Source organism: Condylura cristata, unplaced genomic scaffold (genome assembly GCF_000260355.1).
Source record: "Condylura cristata isolate star-nosed mole 26May11 unplaced genomic scaffold, ConCri1.0 scaffold00024, whole genome shotgun sequence".
NCBI lineage: Eukaryota > Metazoa > Chordata > Mammalia > Eulipotyphla > Talpidae > Condylura > Condylura cristata.
The window spans coordinates 24589625-24608254 of NW_004567125.1; positions in this window are offsets into that span (position 1 = coordinate 24589625).

Sequence of the window (18630 nt, forward strand, 5' to 3'; positions counted from 1 at the left end):
CATCTGGGTTTACCTATGCATAAACTAATAAATAAAAATCTTTAAAAATATGTAGGCCCCAAATTATAACTAACATTCAAAAAAGATTTGCAAAGTTTCAAAAAGGCAGTAGTTTAAACAAGATAAAGTTAATTTCTTTTATATTGATCCAAAAGTTAAGATCCAGTTCAGTGAATGGCTCTGTCTTCTTCAACACATGGTGGGTGCCCTTCATTGCATCCAAAGGAGTCCATCCACTTTCCATTGTCTCCCAGATATCAAAGTGAAAAGGTCCTGGAGAAATAGAGATTCAATTAACTCCTTTACTGACTGGATAGATAGCCTTCAGCTATGGGGCCCAGTTGAAATTCTGTTTCTATTAATGAAGGAGATGTGGATTAACAGACAATCTGTCATATTATAAAATCTTACAAGGGTGGAAATTTTCATAATCTTGAGAAATTCTGACTTTAACCACTGGTCATGGGTTTATATTTAGACAACATAAATACTCACCATTCTAGAATTTCCAAGTTAAACACCAATTTGTATAGTACTTGTAATTTTCCAACTTTTCTGGAAATAGACCTCTTAGATATTTTGATGGTATTGTGGTGATGAGGTAAATAGCAAAGTTGATTCATTTCTTTTAAAACTGTAATTTACTAGAGTGGATTTAAGAATATATACATATCTAAGAAACTTAAGTAATTAATAACAAAGCAGTCTATCTCTAATTAAAAAAAAACTTGCAAAGAAAAACCAAGTCTCAGGTTACATTACTAGAAACTTCTACTAAATATTCAAGGAAGCTATTCCATCTTATGTAAACTATTCCAGAGAATAGAGTATAGGTGGATGGTGTGGGGAAAGGTATCTTATGTAGGAAGAGCATGACAAAGCAATACAGTCAGTTTGGGAAATAAGTAGTTCCATCTATTTGGATCTCAGGAAAGAAGCAGAAAATAGGTCCCTAAAGTCAGGCAGAGATAATTTTTTTTTAAGATTTATTTATTAATGCATACAGAACTGAGACACCGGCCAGAGGTGCAGGGGCAGTGAGAGGATTCACCAGAGACAGAGTAGGGAGCAGAACAGGCAGATTGAAGAAGTGCACTGTGGAGGGGAGCAGCGGGCGGGTCAGGAGAGGTCTGCCAGACCATGTGGATCACCTCTGGGGTGGTTATGGAACTCACACTGAAGCAGCCAGGGACCAGCCTCCCAGTGCTGCGCTCCAACCCATTGCACCATCAGGGAGGGCCCAGAGGTAAATTTTTTAAGCCATGAAAGGATCAAGAGGAATTTTGTTTTTTTTTTTCTTTAAACAACTAGGAACCAGCTAGAAGACCCAATCAGCTCTGCGTTTACTTACATTGAAGGTCTAAGATACTCCTTTAGGCAGGTAAAACATTTGGTAGACTCAAACTTAATAGTAACATCAACTGAAAATCTTTTGTTAATAGCCTAAGGGCAAAGAAGTTCCAACTACTTCTACAAGTGCTTTTAAAACATGTCTTAATCACAAGTCTCTACAAGGGTTGGTATATGCCTGAACCTGGAATGGCAGATATGCCAAGCACAGACTGCCTTGTCTGTGATATTTAAGATAGTAAGAGCTAATGTTTATTGAGACCTCTGTGCCAGATACAGTGCTAAGCACTTGGCATGAATTATCTCAACTAATCTTCATAATAACCCTGCAAAGCAGGTGCTATCATGTATCTGCATTTTACTGGCGAGAAACAAGTCTGGCAGTGATTAGGTAACTTGCCCAAGGTCACCTTGCTAGTAAATGGTAGAGACAGAACATGAATGTCTCTTTGACTACAATACCCTTACTGTTAGCCTGTTTTCCTGTCCATGACAGACATCACTAATCAATCATTGTATTTTTCTCCCACTCAATCCAGCTGGGCCTCCCAACTTCTTTCATTATCATGCTCTAAGAAGCCATTAAAATGGATCAAAATGGGCACAAGATAGGACCAATCACTGCCCTTGGTCTACGTCCTAGTGACATCATCTCAGATGTAGCACTGTAAGCCTGAATCAGCCATATCAAACATTGACCTGCCACATATATTGCATTCTAACCATTTATTTGGAGTTCTTATATTTGCATAACTCCTTAGGCTGTTTTTCCAGGTTGGCCATGTTGAGCAGTTTGCATGAGAACACTACAAACAGAATTCAAGCTGTCTACAATTTGACATGAGTTTTCCCCTATAAAGAATGTATTTGATGAGAAAATCACAGGAGTGATTTCAGACAAAGGCTGTGATTCCATATTACATGTTTCACATATCTGGATTGTATAAATTAATATAAACCTAGAAGTATCATTGAAGACTCAGAGTTGATCTGGATTTTGGAAAAGACTAGTGTATGGTAGGCATTTCTTATACCACATTAAAGGCACCTCATCATTCCATTCAAAGTGGTCAGAATGTTTATTTTACAGAGCCCTTCCGAGCAGACACCCCCTTAACACAATTGCTTTCCCTTTTTTCTCCAAACTCCAAAACAGTGACAATTTGTCACTAGTTATTATAGTGCACAAATGGTGTGGTGATTTAGGATGGTTCAGGAACCAAGAATGTTATACCCAGAGCTGGGAAGAAGGGAGAAAAGGAAGAAGACAAACTAGGCCTCGTGGAGTCTTTTCCACTGTGAAAAGAGCAAGAAGCAGGAATGACCCACTCCAATTTGAGGCTGGTCCAGAAAGGATACCACAGGCACTCCCTTATCTACTCACTCTGTCACTGAGAGAAATGGCCATGCTATTCATGACACCACTTCTGGAGCACCAGCAGTCCTTTCTGGACCAACCTCAAATCGGAGTGGGTCATTCCTGGTTCTCACTCTTTTCACAGTGGAAAAGACTCCACCAGGCCTAGTTGGTCTTCTTTCTTTTCTCCCTTCTTCCCAGAAATTGATTCTGGAAAATGAGCCAACATAGACAAGAAACTGAGTTGGGATTGAAAGGTAAAGGTCAGTTCCAGAGGGGAATGGTGACAGGAGTTACACAAAGTACCAGCCTTGACATTCAGGTAGGGCTCCCTAAAGAAAGAGGTGTTGAGAGAAACTCCAACAGCAATTAGCTCAGGTCAAAATCCTAAACATGTGGACTGAGGAACTGTGTGGGAGTAGAGAGAGAAAAGAGAAAATTAAGCAAGTTAGGGATTACCTGGGCATTCAAATCTTAGGACACTGGGTCCTAGAAAGTGTTGACAGTGAAATAGATTTAGGGTTGGCATGGTGATCTGGGGTTGGAAGAGGTCACCTGGTGGCCTGACTTGGATCTGGCTGCTTACCTACCTGACTTCAAAAACTGTGCTTGCTTCTACCCCGGAGCTGCTGTACCCTCAAAGCAAAGATTTGGTTGGGGAGTTGAGTGAGAAAGCCTGGAGCAGAGTCTAGATCAGCAAACATGACTGCTTCTCCATGTGCCAGTTTATGTTGCCTGAGACATTTGATCTTGCTGAATTGTTAGTGAGAATCACCTAGATCAGCTCCCTCCAGACCTAGCAGAGATTTTAGAGGACAGACACCCACTTTTTGCTCATTTTATCATGAACATTGGCCTTTGGCCAGCAGTTGTGAGTGAACCAAGAAGGGCTCCATGACTTGAGCGTTGGGACTAGAAGTGTCCTTCAAAATACAAGTCACTTCTCTGAGTGTACATCATCTTGCTGACTTCCGTGTGTCATGGTTCAGTCTATTCTCATCCCTAGCCTTGTTTTCAGTCAAATGAACCCTCCTCCCCTCGAGAGAACAGGCTACAGAACAACAGAGGGCCTAGAGAGGTGTTTGTTACTATCCAAGCCTGCTTATCATCAGAATCTTAAAAGTACAGATCCCTGCACTTTGATGTTAGCACAATCAAACTTCTAGAGGTTGTGTCCTGGTGTATTTCCTATCCACTGAGATATTCCCAATTAGCCTGGACAGAGGAGAACTCACCTACAGCATATTGAATTCACAGCTGCCTTCTTGTGCAGAAGTGTTTATATGATCTCTGACTCAAGTGTGGTTGCAGGACATCAGTAGAATCACACCTGCAGCTGACATATGGTAAGCCTAACACCATGTGTCTCTCTACCTCCTCTATCATGTTTGTTTGTTTGTTTAAATGACAACAGCAGGAAAGTTAAAAATACTTAACTGACTGGCTGTTCCTCACTTAGATAGTACATTCTCGGAAGTAAGGAATCAAGGGGAGAAGTGCCAGGTTTTAGATGAGATTATCCAGGCTCTATGGTGTATTGTTTCCATTATTAGCTGATCTCACTCAGCAAATTGTGTTTCCTTCTGAGCTTCATTCAAATTTGCCATCATTTTCGTTGCACCAACATTTATGGGCACTTACCATGCACCAGGTATGACGTTAAACACTTTTTACTGAGATAATTGGGCTTTAATGTTTCCCAGACACCATTCTCAGATGAGAAAACAGAACCTCGGAAAGTTGGCTGTTTTTGTTAAGCGATGATGGCAACCCTCACCTGCCAAAGTTCATAGTTTATTGTGAAACTACTGGGAGACGACACCATAATTACATGATAGTATGTTTCTTTACCAAAAACTGTAAGTGATCAGATTAACATCTGTCTTACTTGTCTTCTGCTCCACTACCCAACATTGTACCTAGCCCCTTAGTAGACTCAATATAAACACTAGTTGAATGAAAATGAATAGTGATTAAGAAATAACTAAAATTGGAATGAAGCCTTATGTAAAGGGGGGTCTTACAGGTCAGCCTACCACTCCAGTGTGACAAAGATCCAGGGACTCCTGCAGTCTATGTGTACTTCGGGCATGTGTTCCAAAGGTAGCTTGTCAGGGCTTTCAGTTATATGACGTGGCCATAGATCTCCTTAGAGAAATAGTAGTGCATTTGGCCAGCTCTACAGACTTGAACTTGAACCATGGCATTTAGCAGGCCCCTGATAAAATGGCTCACTGCTGCATCATGCCTCCTCCTAGAGCCTCCAGCTTCCCCAGGCCCAACCTCCTCTCTCCTTTCCTCTCTGGCTTCTGTCTGCCCTCCTCTACATCCTTGGCCTGACCCTGCTTCTTGAAAAGTGACATTGTGTAGCAATGGGCCTTTGCCTTCAGTGCACATCTGTAGTGGCTGCTCTAGACAAGATCCCCTCTCACTCCAGGGCCATTGTTCATATTGCTGGTTTTCCTTCTGTGCTTGGTTAGGCTCCATGAGTTGGAATTGGACACCAACCTGAGCTTCCTGGTGAAAATGTGGCAAAGGCTGCCTTCTTCCTTGTACTCTTGGGGATGATTCCCAGGGGGTAGGAGAATCACCCTGTGACTGGACAGAGCTGTGATTCCAAGTCTCAGTCCTCAGATGGAGATGCAAATTGAGTAGTAGTGGGAATCAAAAATGTTGATGGGATATAGCACTGAACCACTCACACAGAGTAAAACCCACACTCCCAGAAACATGTCCCAAGTCCTTGGTGGGAGAGGGGGAGAGTGAAGAATCCTCTGGAAAACGGAATAAAAGTTAAAAATTTTGAGAAGGTGAGTGACCCATGTACCCACACACAAGTGAGCAGATAAAAATAAAGTGACATATACATACAATGGAAAGTTATTTGGCCCTAAAAACAAATGAAGTTCTTTTAGATGCTACAACATAGATAAACTTTAAAAGCAGTCTACTATAAGTAAAATAAATGAGACACAAGGGATAAATATTATATGGTTCCACTTCCATGAAGTAGTCAGACAGGGCAAATGTATCAAGACATAAAATAGATATGGATTAAAAGGGCTAGGCTGGGAAAGAATGGTAAAGGCAAGTTATTGCTTAATGGATTCACAGTTTCTGGTTTGGTTGATGAAAAAAAAATAGAAATAGTGGTGATGGCTATGTATCATTGATAATATAATAAACATCACTTACCTGCACACTTAACATGGTTAAAGTGGCAACTTTTATTTTATATTTTACCACAATAAAAATGCCAAATGTAGAAAAGAGTCAGTGAAAAGGTTTCCTGATGATGATCTGGAGGCCAAGTTCAGTGAGAAGTAGAAAATGGCAAAGACCATGGAAGGGCAGATTGAGTGATGATGGTGCAGAGATGAATGGCAAAACCATAGGACAGTTGGGCTCAAAATCTGGGCTAGACGATTAGACGCTGTATTGGCCGTCAGGGCCACCAGGTGGTGCTAGAGCAGAGGCTTGGGGACCCTTCAGCAGTGGCTCACCAGGTTGAGGAATGGTCAGGGAATGGGGAACTTGGGAAAGTGAGGGTCCTGGGACTGGCAACTTGGAAGTGGGGACATGAAGACACACTTTGGCTTTCATACCCCTGAATGTCCGTGGCTGGAATGTGGCCTTATCACTGGTTTCTTAGTGCCAAAATTCCCAGTTGGCACTCATTGACATTTCAAAGGACACTCTTGATAGTGGGCAGTTCTCGGTGCCACTCATCTGAAGGAAAAAAAGTTATTTTCTCCCCTTTTTCCAATTCAATGAGAATTTCGACCTGTGGTCCTAACCTGGATGAAATAGGCGGAAAGAGCCTGGCGTCGTGCGTCAGCCACTACATGACCACTGAGTTTCACTCCTTTCTTCAGTCAGCCCCAATGGACTCTCTGCCTTCAACCTCATAGCAGGGTGACATTGTGTCCCTCAGAACTGAAGGGCCTTTGGCCCCATAAAGCCTGAGGCCTCTTTGACCCCTTTATGCCAGTGCCTTTGTTGTAGATTTCTCACCCTGAGGCCAGGCAGCTGCCAGGGGCCACCCAGGAGCTGGACTCTGGGTGCACAAACAGAGCATTATGCCCAGTCTCCCCTCTGCCCCCCACACTCACCCCCCCCCCCCCCGCCTCCAACCTCACTCCTTTGCACATTCTTGCCCCATTGCCCCCCTTCTCCAGAGTGTGTTTCCAATCTGCCCAGGAACCGTCACCACGCTGGGGTTTTCCTGCCCAGCCTAATCAACTTCTCCTCTGGGACTCAGCGTCCTGGGGGGATGTAACCCAGAGGCTTGCAGGGAGGTGATCAGATTGCAGGGAACAGTATGTTTTCCTCCCTGCCTCTGCTTGTTTTCTTCAGGAGCTAGGGCCAGCCCGCTAAGTTGTCTTTCTCTTGCTCCCGGCCTCACCCTCCCTCCTGCAGGTTTTGACTTCAGTGGATGTGGGTGGTGACAAGTGGGCCGTCACTAGTAGGCAGCACAGCTCCCCAGCAGGGCACAGGTGCCACAGCCAGGCCACACTGCTGCTGCTTCTGGAAGTGTGGAGGGGGAGGGGACAGGAACGCATGCCTAACGTTGGCTGCCAGGACTCTTCCAGGGCTTTGCTCCTGCATTGCCACAGCAGTATCTCCCCACCCCCACCTTCCTGGTGCTGAGCAGTCATTTCTTAGCCCAGCCAGGCCTCTGTGAACTTCTGGTTCCTCTAACTAGTAAACACCCTGGCTTCCCAGACCATATTTTTCACACTCTTGCTCCCTCTTTTTTTTTTTTATACAAAGTATCATTTATCAAAAAGTACCAAAGTGACAATGTTGATAATTCAGGCATGGTTTGCATATTTTAGAGAACAATGAAATAAAATGTTTATTGGACCTGAGACCTTTTTCCACTTTATTTCCTCCTAGTTCTTGGCAGCAGTAGATGAGAAGTCAGCTGAGGGCAGTATTTGAAAAGTGTTCACCCCTATCAAACAGCATTAAAATAAATATTCTCAACAAAAAGGTTAAGCACTTCTTAGTTAAAACATGTTTATTCCAAGAAAAGCTTGGCTTCCCATGGGCCTCAGCAAATTTTCCACAAAGGTTAGTAATAAGGTGACTAGCCGTGGAAGAGGTAGGACTAGCCCTCCTGTGGATGGTGAGGTCAGCTGGGGGTGTTTGCCTCTGGCACCCCCAACCTCAGAACACCCTGACCCCTGGTAAGTGTTTCCTGGCTCAACAGGGGCTGGTGCTCCAGAAGTGGCTGTTTGAATGGTATAGTCCACCAGTCCTGTCTTGACACCGCCCACGTGACACGGCCGTGAACATTTCATCACTTTCCTGGAAATGGATATTTTCACTTGAACTAGTTTTCTCTGGGAGAAACTGTAGTTTAATTTTCAGTGCAAAATCAGTATCACGTCTATTAAAAAAAAAAAGTCAGCTGAAAAGAAAAGTTACACGAAACCATGACAACTAAACATTATTAACTTTTGACACTTTGAATGTAGCAATAGAGCCAATCTATTTATAAAAATAAGTTCCTCAACGAGAAAAATGAAACGGTTTAGAATCTTTCCATAAAAGGGGACGGGTCTACACCAGATGTTCAGTCTACAGGGATGACCAGGCTCTGGGGGAGGCGGTCCCATAGGCGCACCTCCCAGCTGGAAGATGCGGTCAGTTTCTCCACCTCTTTGCGTCTTAGTTCCTTGTTTGTCAAATAGGCTAAAAATAGCCTGGATCCCAGAGTTGTTTCTGACAACTACAGGGCTTGATGCATGCAAAGCTCTTAGTGTGGGCACACACTTTGTCAGCTCTCAGTGGATGTCAGCTACAATAACAATGAGTTGTCAGAATGTCGGCAATCACAACAGTCGTGGATTTAAAGTTCTGACTCACTAGAGCATAGAGTCAGATAGATCAAAAGAAATAATTAAATTCTTTTCTCTGATAAGATACGTTACAAAAGCTAGAAATCAGTTCTTAACAGAAACGATGAACTGATTTTTGTCTAACAAACTTCTGTCTCTGTCTTTCAATTGAAGTAACGTTGGTCTATAACATACAGGTTTCAGGTGTCAGCCTTACAATCCACTTCTGTATATGCTCCATTAGCACCATCAACATTCTCGTTTCCATCCATCATCATACCATGGGCCTTTTCTATCTAAGTCAACCTTGTCCCCTTCTTTTCTGCCACTGTTTTGTTCTTACAGTCTAAATGTGTGTTTTTTCATTTTGTTTGATCACTTATTTTTTATCTATCATCTATGAAAAAAATCACCCAGAAGGCTTCTCTTTAACAAAACTTCTGACGCAATCTCTGAAATCTAGTCTTGGACTGTGTAGAGTTACCTGGCAAAGTCTGGAAAGTGATGGAAAATAGACTCCTTATCTATTAGTACTTCTTCCTACACTACAGTCTAGGAAAATGCGTACTTATTTATTTTATCTTAATCTCCCATGTTCCCTGCATAACATTGAAAACAATATTGATTCCTATACTCACATGAACTTCTGATCATGTGACTCATATCATAAAAAAATAGTTTCTGATATTTGAATTTGTTTGAACGCTTCAGTCAGCCTGGAACACACCTCCTGGGCCCCTGGTCCAATGCCAGCTACCTCTTATTGAGTATTAACCAGGTGCTCTATGGGATTAAAGTATTTATTTTTCATAATAAACCATGACTTAGACCCTTTGTCTCCACTTTACTGCAGAGAAAACTTGAGCTGGGGACTCAAATATAGCCCTAAGATGAGTTCGAGACTGGAACTCAGATCTGTTCATTCACATTCATGCCAGCCATCGGCCCTGTCTCTGGGCCTCCTTTCTCCATGAGTGATATCCTGTAATCTGAGGCTGCAACTCTGCTCTGGCCTTGCGCATAAGCTGGGGGCTCAGAGCAGGGCACCAGGTTGGAATGTTCTGCTCCTTGTGGATTCCTACGGGGCCAGCTTCCCTGGAAACCTACCAACAGACAGTAAGCAAAGAGGCCTGGGCATGGAGGAGTGGGTGTGCAGGGAGTGTGTGTAGAGTGGCCACTGGCCCCAGAGCCTGAAAGAAACCAAGTGCCCTCTCCTCTGCCTGAGTGCTCTCGCCCCACTCCCTCCCTTATCCTTTCCTTTTTCCTCCGGCTACTGGTAAAACCTGCCCTCAGCTGCAACCACCACCATTCCTACCTCCTTTTTTGTACAAGAAAAAGCACCCCTAATAACGTACACACCAAGTTTGGAGAAAACTAAATTACCATGTGGTAGGTTTCTAATACGTGTGTGAATAAATGATAAACAAAATTTGACGTTTTGGGCCCTCCCTGGTGGCGCAGCGGGCTAAGGCACTGCACTACGAAGCTTAAGCCACTTCCGCATGAGTTCGATTCCCGCCTGCCCCGGAGGTGACCACATGGCGCGGCAGACCTCTCCTGACCCACCCGCTGCTCCCCTCAGCAGTGTACTTCCTGGGTCTGCCTGTTCTGCTCTCCACTCTGTCTCTGGTGAATTCTCTCACCCTCCGCATCTCTGGCCTGTACCCCAGTTCTGTGTGAATAAATAAATAAATCTTTAAAAAAAATGAAATATGACGTTTCATTGACTAAAAGTTCCTTTATTTGGTTTTTGTTTTTGAGGATACATTTGATGTTTTATTTTTCAGTATGTATTTTACATTATTCTTTTTTTTTTTTTTTGTATAATGCATGCTTTCCCCCCTCCCCCACCTCAGGTATAGTCCCTATAAAATTCCCTCCACCAATTCACCCATACACCATTACCATAAGGTAAGAACTTTGCTTTTGCTTTACCTTACTAGAACCTAGAAAAGTATCTAGCACATAGTAGGTAGTCCAAGAGTATCAGTTATCTAATCCTTAGCACATAGGAGCAGGAGGGAAGCTAAAGAAGGAGGGATAAGTGTGGGTTTCATTTTTAGTGCCAATGTTCTAAAGTAACTAAAAGAAAACAATGTTCCACCAAACTCCAAATACTTCACTGAACTTTTTAGAAATCTCAGCTCTGGGAAGATCTCCCTGTTTTAACTCACTTCCCATCCCTCTTCATTCCTACTTTATCCTGGAAGTTCTCAGGTTATTGGGAAACATTCTAAGGCAGAGGGTGGGGGCGGTAGGGAGATAGGCAGGGACAAGAGATTGGAATGGGAGAAAAATAGGAGTGAGGCAATCCTAGAATTTCTTCCTGTGCAATGCCAAGTCCCAGGAGGGACACTGGGTCCTGTTATTAACCCATCCCCCCCCCCACAAGTGTCATGCCCTTAGCCGAGGCACCCAAAGGACTCAGAACGAGCGTGAGGAAGAATGAAAGTTGGAATTATTATTGCCATTCTGATACAGGGCAGCAAGGGGCACTACAACTGGCCAAGGACACTGTCCAAATAGTTTATCAGTCACTGTCTGAATTCTTCACCTTTGTGCACAATTGCAAGACAGGTTCAGAGAACAACAACTGGATTTGTTTAACAAACCAGGGAAAAACAAAAGAGTTACTAAGGCCAAACCAGGGGAAAACAAAGATTTACTAAGGCCAGACTAGTCATGTTCACTTCTTTCAACAGTTATGATGACTGTAAGTTAATTAAATCACTCTTGAATTTAAATTTTCTTCACCTGAAGCAGCGTGCAGTGTTTTCAAGTCCTAAACAAAAAGCAGCTAAGATGGCCTCTTGCCAGCACTGTCACCGAGGTCCTCTATTGAACCACAGGCCATGTGCCCGAGGTGGTGTCTTCCCACCACTGAGGCCTGGAGCACACAGCAGCCAGACTCTAGGCCAGGTTCCAACTCAGGAAGGCAGCAGAAGACACAACAGGAGATGCTCTTGGAGCTACCGAGACACCTCAGTGCAGCATCAGACAAGTGACACTCAGAAAAACAGCTGCAGTGGCCAAAGGACCCAACAAGTGGCCACACTCACAAAGCTCAGTGAGGCACCTGTCCAGGTCTTCACCTCCCTGCCAGGCTGTAACAGCAGCAAAACTGGAACAGTTTCAGTCACTCGGATGCTTGCAATACCTCCGAACTTTCCCTCTCTGAAGTTTGTTGCTGGAGCCCTCTCCATGTTCAGAGGCCCACATCGTCTTCTGCCTTACAAAATATTGAATCCCAAACACTGAATCCCTGAACACTGATCGTTGTTGTTTCTGCAGTCCTTCATATTGTTTATCAGTTGCTCCAATCCTCAGTACAAACCAACAATAGGAAGCTTTTTAGCATTTCCCCTGGGGCTATCTGTCTTCACCAGCAACCCCCTCCAGGGGTCACCACCTGCAACAGTCTTTGGCTTCAGCTCCTGGTTACAATTCTCGAAGCTCACACTTCTTTCTGACACCACCTGCTTTTTCTCTAGGCTTGAGCATTCCTGAGTGTTGGTGTTTCTTGCAAAACAATTGAGATATGTAAAGTCAGACAAAGTCTCTGAGGAGGGCTGGGCCAGCTTTTAAAGGAAGATGGTTGGGAAGTAGGAGCTCTCTTCAGTGGAAGCTCCTGGAGAGAAGACAGCCTCGTCACAGGTGCTCCCCAAGGACTGGTGACAGAGGTCCTTGTGGGGAAACTCTTCCAGGGACAGTGGAAATCCTTCTGAGAAATGAGCATATAGTGGCCAGGGAAGAGGCTGGAGGGACCCCATAATCATGTAGCTGTGGAGCATCTTACTGGTCCATTACAATAGATGTCCCCAGACATCATTCGCTCCTGACAATGGAGCTCTTTGAAGGGGAGGGAAGAGCTGACTTCAGCCCACAGAGTCATGGGAGTTAACTATTTTGCTCTCTGTTCACTAAATTTCTCTAGAGTCTCAACAATGCTTCCTCCCAGCTCAAGTTGGAGTAATACTTTGATTATCGCATCCTAACTCAATTCAGCATTTCTAGACAGGACCATTGTGACCTCCGGAGATGGCCATGTCTCCCACCCACCCTTACGCTCTGTTTTCCTTGATTCCTGAGAGCTGTGTGCCTTGGTGATTTTTCCCCTACAAGCAATTCGAACTTTCTCTTTTCACCCAGGCCAGCCAGAGCTCCCTGATATGTCAGTCCTGCAGCAGCAGCCCTTCTGCCTGCCTGCACACAGGGAGTGTTGGGAGTGACCAAGTGCAGAGATTTACTAAGGGACTGGTAAGGGCAGTAATAAATTAGGCCTTGCATCCAAGGTGATAAGGTGGTAATAAACTGGGCCTTGCATCCGGGATGGGACTAGATGAAGGTGATAACGAACTGGGCCTCACATCCAAGTTTGCTAATTAACTTTATCCCGGGAGATACAGGTGGGAGGGGAGGAACTGGGCCTAGCATCAGGGGCACAGCGATGAGTCACCCCTTTGGAATGTGAACCTGGAATCTATATAAGAGCCCTTCCCCCTTATTGAGTTGGCGGTAGCTGCAGACCCCACTCTAGGGGCTCCTAGGGGTCCGTCCCAGCTGCTGTCTGGGAGCAATAAACTCTGCTTGCTCAGCCTTTCTGCCTCCCGTCTTCCTTTCTTGTGGTCAATAACAGACGTTGGGACAAAGCAGGTAGGTGCTTCACTTCACTGACCTTCTCCCTTGGCAAAGCAGCAGAGGCAGCTCTTCCCCAAGACTGCCTGTGACGATGCAGGACTCTCTTTGACCAAACTGCCCCTTTCACAATGCAGCTCTTTCTGGCCACTTGTGTCTATGTGAGCATCCATTATTCTTCCCCCACCTCTACCTTTATTTTTAAATTAGGAAGGTAGTAGGTTTATTTATTTATTTTTTACCTTAAAAAAATTGTATCCATATTTCACACCATTCTTTTTCTCCTTTATATTATATAATAAATCTTTTGCATGTAGCTAAACTCTGCCTCATGGGGAAACTCACTGTGTGTCGCTGAACAGGCAACTGTGGTGAAATTTTTCTCACTGGAAACCCAAGTACCCCATTCCCTGATCCCAACACCTCTTCAAACTGACTTTAGTACCATGGAATATTCCACCACAAGGTCAAGATAATGACTGCTATTATTTCTGCCAAGGAGCAGAAGCAGCCTCTCCCCGAGACTCTCACTGATGGGTCTCTTCTCCATATATCTGTTTCCTCCGTTCTACCTTCACTTATGCACCCAGCTGGCTCCTCTCAGATGCCACCATTCAATCTGGCTCATGGCATGCTGGGAGGTGTAATCCCAGGCAGCTGTGTATGAGCAGAGGCAGGGAAATGGCAGAGGTATTCTCTGCACCCTTCCTCCCTCTTTCACAGAGATGCCTTCCATAATATTATGACATATTTACTTACCCTTTGAAACCTTAGTTTTTTTTTTATTAAAAATGTTTTTATTGAAGTAACATTGGTTTATAACATTATATAAGCTTCAAGTAGACAGCATGAACTCCACCAGAAGTCTAGTTCCCTTCCAACCACAGGCAATTGACCTCCCTTTACTATTTTATCCTCTTCCAGTCCCTTTCCCTCTGATAATCACCATTCTGTCCTCAGAATCTAAGAGTTTGTTTTTCTGTTGTTTGCTTGATGAAACCCTTAATTTAAACCACAGCAAATGTTACCTCAGATTGGAGCCATGGTCCATTCAATTCAGACCATGACAAATGGCCAGCATTTATTCTACATATGGCACTCCTCAAGCATGAACCTAGAATTACTTTACAGATGAACCTAGAATTTAGGGCAATAAAATAATTTGCTCAAGGTCACATTTCTTGCATGTTATAGAATAAGACTTGAATCCAGATCCAATTGAGACTCAAACTGTTAAGGGGAAGGATGTCCTAAAGGAACTCTGCAGAGTCTTGTGGACTCCACCCCCTACTCCAGCTTTCTGGATTCTACCCCCTACTCCAGTGATTGGAAACTACAATTCCCAGCTGTCCAGGGAGAGAACTCCGAGGACCCAAGGGTGGAGCTAAGCAGGAATTCTGGGATATTGGGGGATAAATAGGGCTCTCTCTCTCTCTGCCCCTCCTCCCCATCCCCACCCCCACGGCTCCCTGACCGCATGCCTTCCCTGAGTTGTTTCCTGTTCCTTCCCCATTTTGTAATAAACCCATTTTGACCCCTTTGTGTGCCTGCAGTATAGCTGAATTTTAAGTGCACGGGTGAAGCCCCACCGACAGGCGGCCCAGTTCATTCTGGGCTGCCCTGTAACAAAACTTTTGACCAAGTACATTCCTGGGGTTGAGGCTTTTTTTCTTTTTCTTTTTAAAGATTTATTTATTTATGCATACAGAGCTGGGGTACAGTCCAGAGGTGCAGGGGTGGTGAGAGGATTCACCAGAGAGTAGATCAGGCAGACTGACAAAGTACACTGCTGAGGGGAGCAGCGGGTGGATCAGGAGTGGTCTGCCACACCATGTGTGTCACTTCCCTGCCCCGGGGGATCAAATTTGTGCTGCAGTGCCTTGGGAGAGCTTCATAATGCAGTACTTTAACCCACTGCAGCGCCAGGGAGAGCCTGAGGCTTTTTAAAGGAGAATCACACTCTCTACTAGGTACTCACCATTCAAAATTGGGGTTGTGCTCCCCCAAGTCATGCTCACTTCTCTCAACTGTTATGATGACTGTAAGTTAATTAAATTATTCTTGAATTTGAATTTTCTGTTTGTACAATGTCTTGAGCAAGTGGTTTTAATCCAATTATTACGTACTGTATGCTTCCTCTTGTGTGAGCTAATCCTACTGTCTTCAATGTTTGAAGAACAATCTTTCATTCTAACAGCACCAAATTTGTGAATTCCAATTTCTCCTCATGAAACATCAGATTTTCTTTGGATTTATTGTATTGTAACCAGTGTCAGAAGCCAAAGAGGACTGCAGGTGGTACCTCTGGAAGGGGGTGTTAGTGAGGCTCGACAGTCGCAGGGAAAATGAGAACAAATTGTTCTAAGCAGGTGTGAAGACTCTGATAAGAAATACAAGGGGCTGCAGAAGCAGCCTCCTCCCCACCCCCAGATTCAGGCTTCAGCATTTTTGACCTTTAGTGATTCCAAGGTCAGTGATTTCTGCCCCACCATGCTGATCTTCCAGAAGGTTGGGTGCTTGCTGAAGGACGTACAGAGGCTTCTTCCAGCCACCCTCAGAGAGGAAAAATTTGGAGGCTTTGCAAGTAGCAGAGTGAATGAAACTGTTCCTGGCTTTTGCTGCTGTTACAAAGTGGCAGAGAAGGTGAAGACCCAGAGCTGGGCAACTGAGTTGAGTGAGTGTGGCCATCTGTCATGTCATTTAGCTACTGCAGCTGCTGTTTTAAGTACCTATTGTCTGGTACTGTACTGCAGCATCTAGGCAGCGCTGGTGAGCATCTCCTGAATGTCTTCCGCTGCCTTCGTGAGTTAGAGCTGAGCCTATAATCTGGCTGTCACATACTCCAGGTCTTCAATGGTGGGAAGATGCCATCTTGGGAGTTTCTGTGTTTAGGACTTTACAATAGTGGACACTCTTTCAGGTGAGGTAAACAGCCACTTGTGGCCTCAGTGATGCTTTGTTTTCCCTGTTTGTTAACTAATTCCCATTATTGTTGTACTGTGAACCTGAGTGGACTTGCACTTGTGTGCATGGGTGAAGAGCTCAAACAATGAATAGTAAACTATTTGGACACTGTCCCTGGTCAGTTTTTACGCGCCTTGCTGCCCTGTGTCACTCTGTCTGTTGATTAACACTCATATTAAATATATCTATTGACTATACCCATCAGTAGTTTATCTTGATTTTTTCTGGAACTTTCTATTTCTCTATCAGAATCAGATAATTGGAACTGCTTAAACCATCCAAGTGATAGATGACTATGAATTCACACAGACTCAAATAATATTTTCTAGTTTTGTACCTGATCATCCCAACATCTTGATGTTTTAAAACTGCAAGTCTCAGAAAGATTGAGCCCCTTTCCAGATCAGAAGTGGGAGCTCTGTGCTTTCATCTCAAAAAGGAATATTTTTCTTCTCATTAAAAAAAAAAAAGCATTATTTTGGCCCTCCCTGGTGGTGCAGAGGGTTAAAGCACAGCACTGAGAATCTAAAGCCGCTTCCTCATGAGTTCGATTCCCGCCTGCCCCGGAGGTGACCACATGGCGTGGCAGACCTCTCCTGACCCGCCCGCTGCTCCCCTCTGCTGTGTACTTCATTGATCTGCCTGTTCTGTTCCCCACTTTGTGTCTGGTGAAGCCTCTCACCGCCCCTGAACCTCTGGCCTGTACCCCGTTCTGTATGCACAAATAAATAAATCTTTAAAAAAAAAAAAAGCATTATTTTAACTTTGAAAATATTTCACTTTACACACAAAATGAAGATAGTATGGGGTACTCTTTAAAATTATACGTCTTACAGATATATTGTTTCTTGTGCCATTCTTACCCACAAAAATTTCAAAATTAAAGACACTTTTGTGGCAAAAAAAAAATTAAAAATTGAGCATTCTACTTCACCTCCTCCCATATTTAAAGTCTGTGAAGAGCTGGCCTGGTTCTATGCCCGTGCTGAGATACAAAGCGGCCAACAGGGTGAGCCCTGGGGTGAGCATTGGCTGAATCTTCTTTCCCTGCACACCACTGGGAATATTTTGATGGGCACTATTGCACCCAGTGATATGTTACAGAATCCTGAAAGGTACAATATTCAGGGAATTCCAAAGCCTAAGAGCTACCTTCAGATTCAAAATTGCTCTTTTGAGGGAGACCTGAGGGTATGTAGTGAAGAGAGAAACCAGGATGATCTAATAGTTACTGCTGTAATCATCTCGCATTACTGTGCTTGCAAAAAAGGGCTTTCAATCCATTTTCATGTCTAGTCTATTTTTCTACATGTAAGATAAATTTTCTGTGTGTGTCTCTTAAATCAGGATTCCAAAGTCATTTCAGAAGGCTAAAGGTCAAAGTATACAGAGAAATTGCCTTTGGGGCTTATGAAAAGCAGACCCCCTTACTCCAGACCCATTAATGTAGCATCTCCAGGATGCTACATCTGTGTTTCTTAAATTTCTTTCTAGGATTCTGACCAGTGGTCCTAGTACCAGACTTATTTAAGAGAAAAATGGAAGCAATGGAGAAGAATGATTGGAGAGTGTTATTCCAACATTCTGGGCTGAAAGAGTAGAAATGTGCTAACTTTTTGAGTTATGGGGTCAACACAGACCCTGCCTGACCTTTTCTTACTATTAGACCTCTTGCCTGGGTATAAATGGTATTATGGAAAGGCTGATAGTACAAGAAGACCAGGGTCCTTCACAAGAAATGCTTCGCACCTCAGATCATCATTCATGGAATGACAGTACTGGCCCTCATTATTGCCAGGGGTGACTTGTTAACCCATGAATTCACTCAGTAAAGCCCTGAGCATTAATATTCAAAAACCTACTTAAATGAGGTTGGGAGGCTGGTAAGAATGTGCATGCAAGTATAAATCAGCAAACTGCAGGGCCCAACGCACCTTGATTCATCCATGAAATGATGCTTTCATACCTCTGATGGGGATGATGAGGCTAAGAGTAGAAAATTTGAAAAGACATCATAAGACCAGAAATTGGCTCACACAAGTCCAGAAGCTGGAGGTGGGGGCAGATACGATGAACACAGCCGTTAAACAAACTACATAGAAAAGTAAAGTATCTGGAGGCTCACAGTGAGGAGGATTGAGGGCTATTGTAAAAGAATCTCTAGTCCTTCCCAATTGACCTACTCAAACCAAATATAGAAAAAATCCTTAGGAGCCAGCCCTAGAAATAATTAATTTAACAGCAGTTAACATCCCACAAAGGAATGAGTGCCTGTCAAAGAGAAGACTGTATGAGGACAATTTCTACACTGGGAGGACACAGCAGTCCCCCTGCCCACCTGTGACTATGCAGGTTCTTCTCTTCTCCAAATCCTTCCCTTTGCAAAAGGAAGTTTCCTCACAACCACAATGCTGCCAACCTGTTGTAACTGTGGCTGAAGCCAGACTGTCATAGGTGGCATCCCCTGGAGGGGGTGCT